This window comes from Erinaceus europaeus, chromosome 17, assembly GCF_950295315.1.
Source record: "Erinaceus europaeus chromosome 17, mEriEur2.1, whole genome shotgun sequence".
NCBI classification, from domain to species: Eukaryota; Metazoa; Chordata; class Mammalia; order Eulipotyphla; family Erinaceidae; genus Erinaceus; species Erinaceus europaeus.
The window spans coordinates 23,411,471-23,416,029 of record NC_080178.1 but is presented as its reverse complement, the minus strand read 5'-3'; the positions used below and the strand labels follow the sequence as shown (position 1 = coordinate 23,416,029).

Here is a 4,559-nt window from a genome sequence, read left to right as displayed (position 1 = left end):
GATAAGGTTCTGGGCTGCATTGGTGAAGTCATCTTCCCAGAGAGTTGAGGATGAAATTGTAGTGTCATTTGCAACTTGGTGGTGGTGGCTTAGTGAGTTTCTGGAGAGATCCTGGCTGTATTTTATTGAGTTTTCAGATGATTTGTTGTTGTTGTTTTTCCTAGTTTATCAGGAATGTAATCTTTAATAGCTCCTGTTCCATAGCCACACCTCCCAATACAAGTAAGTTTTTAACTTTTAAAAATTTATTATTGGATAGAAACAGAAATAAGTTGAAAAGGAAGGGGGAGATAGAAAAGGAAGACAGAGAGACACTTGCAGCCCAATTTCACCACTGGTGAAGGTTTCCCCTTGCTAGTGGGGACCTGAGGCTTGAACCCGGACCCTCATGCACTGTAATATGTGTGCTTACCCAGGAATGCTAGCACCTGGCCCCTAACTCTTTTCTTTTTCCAATTTCAATATCACTTTAGTGAGTATGCATTGATCTACAGAATTCTTGTTATCACAAGAGAAATTGCCACATTTTTCCAAGATAGGTATCAATACATTTCACCCTCAATCAAATCATCATCTTTTTCTACCATAGGGACTTGTGTCTCCGACCTCCCCTTAGTAATCCTCATTTTCCTCTTCTGAGTTGTGAATGTGCATATATATTAGAAGTGGATGGCAGCTACAGGTATTATGCTGACCTGAGCTGTCAGAGTCTCTCCAGGTTATCCTCACATGCTATTGGAAATCAAATGACCACTGCCTTTCATACTTATTGGAAACATGCTGGTCAATTTTAGTTCAATGAGAATTCAACCTGTATTGTCCTTTGCTTTGTTTTGTAAACCCCATATATGAGTTAGGTCCAGTATTGGCACCTGCTTATTTTATTTAAGTATTTAAAGTTTTAATAGGATTCAAGTATGTTATTTTATACGTTATACTGTTGACTGAGACTAGGAAGTCCTTCTTTATTAGTGAATGGGAGAGAGGTACTTCTCTTACTTTAAAACAATTTGATAGAGTTTTCTATCTGCTTTTTGGTCTTGAATCCAATTGAAATTGTATCATATGAAAAAGAAAACCAGCTTTTTATTTTTTCATATAGACAGTTGTTTCATGGTTTACATAAAAAAGGTTTTGTTGAAAACTCCAACTCCATACAACTTTGTTTCCTCTGACCTGCACTTCTCTCTTCTTCTGTATTAATTTCATATTTGAACAATCACTTGCTGATCTTCAGTTTTGTGGATCTGAATGCCTAGCTTTTCCCTTAAATACTGCATTTGGATTTTATAACTATTATCTTGTTCTGTTTCCCTTGCCTATTTTGTTTCTATTAATTCTCTCCTATTTACATGTAAATATTGACTGTATATTTTTCTTATTTCAGTTATTCTCTAGTGTTTAAAACTATTCAATTTTATGAAATAATAATCCTAAGAAGGAGAAAATATACTTTTGAATTTACTGGGAGTTGTAATGTTGTTTAAAAAACACAGCCAAGAACATTAACTTTGCATCTATTGTAAAATATCTATTGCTTGAGTTTATTTCTTTATAACGATGATAATAACTGATAATAATGGAATACAAAGAATTAGAAGACTCTTGGTTCTTCTCTACTGAGTCTTGCCCACCATGAGTTAAAAATTCTCTCACTCTGAAAACAGGATTGGTCATGTGATTTGACTGGTTTGACTTTTCCAATGCCAAGTGAGCGAAAGTGGAAAATTCTGCTTCACCACAAGATTTTTTTTTTTTATTTTTAAAATTATCTTTATTTATTTATTGGACAGGGACAGCCAGAAATTCAGAGGGAAGGGGGAGAGAAACACAGAGATACCTGCAACACTTCTTCACCACTCATGAAGCTTTCCCCCTGAAGGTGCGATGGGGGCTCAAGCCTGTGTCCTTGAGCATTGTAACATGTGCTCAACCAGGTGCGCCACCACCTGGCCACCTTCCACAAGATCTTTAAGAAAGACTAAACATAGGATGAATTTGAGCCAGATGTACTCTCTAGAAGCAAGGCCTAGTGTGTGGGGGAGAATGTGTGGGGGTTGTTGAGAATAGTGTACAAGAACTCAAGCTGGTGGTGGAATCACTCTAAAGACACCAGTTATAAGGAATAAGATATTATGCCTATGTTCACAAAAACTGTCATATCAATTATTTCTCTAACAAAATATTTGAAAAGGATCATTCACAGTCTGTCAATTCTTTCTCTACCATATATTTTATATCCTGGTTGTTCTTTTAGTTAGTCTCCTAGAATAAATGGTCAAAAGCTACATACTTCATTAACCTATAAACCATAACAAAATGAGCCTGTGCTGATATAAGCCAATAATGGTTTGTTTTTTTTCTCTTTTGACTTTTTTTAAAATTTTTTATTTAAGAAAGGATTAATTAACAAAACCATAGGGTAGGAAGGGTACAACTCCACACAATTCCCACCACCCAATCTCCATATCCCACCCCCTCCCCTGATAGCTTTCCCATTCTCCATCCCTCTGGGAGCATGGACCCAGGGTCATTGTGGGTTGCAGAAGGTAGAAGGTCTGGCTTCTGTAATTGCTTCCCCGCTGAACATGGGCGTTGACTGGTTGGTCCATACTCCCAGTCTGCCTCTCTCTTTCCCTAGTAGGGTGTGTCTCTGGGGAAGCTGAGCTCCAGGACACATTGGTGGGGTCTTCAATCCAGGGAAGCCTGGCTGGCATCCTGATGGCATCTGGAACCTGGTGACTGAAAAGAGAGTTAACATACAAAGCCAAACAAATTGTTGAGCAATCATGGACCCAAAGCTTGGAATAGTGGAGAGGAAGTGTTAGGGAGGTACTCACTGCATACTCTAGTGTACTTCTGCTTTCAGGTATATATTTTGCAGTAGTTTATAGATATGTGTGAACATATGCTCTCTCTCACAGAAACTGGTATATATATATATCTAGGTTTTGGGACTTTGTTAGAAAGTGAACCACCTGAGATGAAATTAGAGTATACTATGAAAGGAAAGGTCTCACCCGAGTAATGAAGCTGAAGGGTTGTCATTCCACATGTGAAGTCTCTGGACACAGTCTGAAGTGAAGCATGTTGAGGTGGCAATCGTTGCGTTGGTTAGGTTGTGATTGGCGGATGCAATATTATTTGATATGGATTGGGAGAGGCATACGGGAAAGTGGGCCCTATCCAAGGGTTCCAAGACTGGGGGAAGTAGGGGCTCTATAGTGGAGATGTGAGGTTCCTGCTGTCTTAGGGTTCAAAAAGTTAATGTTATCATCACATTATTTGGTAATTGGGTTAACTGTGAAAAGTCCTTTTGTTAGGGTTTGTTGTACAGTACCCAGTATCTTGTATATAGCTGTGCTATTGGATGCTTCTGATCTACTTGGTCTAGGCTTTTGAGAGAGTCAGCATATCAAATACATAGCCTATATATTAAAAAGATTCACTTTGTGTTTTGAAAAACTTTGAGACATACAATTGATTTTCCCCCTCTCATATTAATTAACTAGTGATTTATATGTCTACATTTTGCTAGGAGTGTACACAAACACCATTCCCACCACCAAAAGACTGTGACCCATCCCTCCCACCCACTCCCACCCCCCACTGGCCCAGGAAGCTGCACCACAAGGTTTTTACTTTGGTGCCCTACTTACAATTTGGTCAGGTCCTGCTTTTAGTTTCCCTTTCAGATCTTCTTAGTCAACTTCTGTTGATGAGTGGGATCATCCCATACTCATCTTTATCTGTCTGATGTCGTTTGTTATCATATCATAACTTCACTTTAAACAAACTGATATAGCCTCTACGCTACTGCTTTGGGTAATGCCTGTTTTCCTACTTCTCAGATCTGTGGGTAGGGCCTGATAAAATCAGATGAGCAGAAAAATGTAGGTTTTAAAATACAATTGGGGGGGTAGAAAGCATAACAGTTATGCAAACAGACTCTCATGCCTGACGCTCCAAAGTCTCAGATTCAATCCCCCACACCACCGTAAGCCAGAGCTGAACAGTGCTCTGGTTAAAAAATAATAGTAATAATAATAAAGCATTATTAAAACGTTAAGTAATGTCATCTTCTGCATAACACATTTCATTATGCTAAATTTCACAACTCATTTATCAATAAAGAAGTTATGTAAGTAGAGACATTCAACTTCACTAGCCTTTTGTGTGTTTCTGTTTCTGTTTACATCATCCATCTGTTGCTGCAGGTTGCTAGCTGTTCCCACTGAGCCCTATAACATATTAATCATAGTCATGTTAAATTCCCTAGCAGATAATCCCAGCATCTGTCTTATCTTTGAGTTTGGTTCTATATCTTGATTGTTTTGTTTGCTTGCCATTTGATATCATTACTTATTGAAAGGAGGAGTTATTGTTCAGCTAATAAGAACTAAGAAAAAAAGAGACTTTTCTTTTTTTAGGGCAAGAAGTTATGTTAACTGTAAGTTGAACTCCTTTCCAATGTTTGTGCTAATGGTAGGTCCCAGAAACTTTAAATACCTCAAATTTCTAATTTCTCTCTTTTGTTTTTATTGTTGACTTTGGGTTTT

At 38.0% G+C, this 4,559-nt stretch overlaps 1 non-coding gene across 1 annotated transcript; it reads right to left on the bottom strand.

Moving 5' to 3' along the window:
- Positions 1 to 652: 652 nt before the first annotated feature.
- On the bottom strand, positions 653 to 783 carry LOC132534203 (small nucleolar RNA SNORA44). The gene has a single exon (XR_009545876.1). It is a non-coding gene; the product is annotated as a small nucleolar RNA SNORA44 (small nucleolar RNA).
- Positions 784 to 4,559: the final 3,776 nt, after the last annotated feature.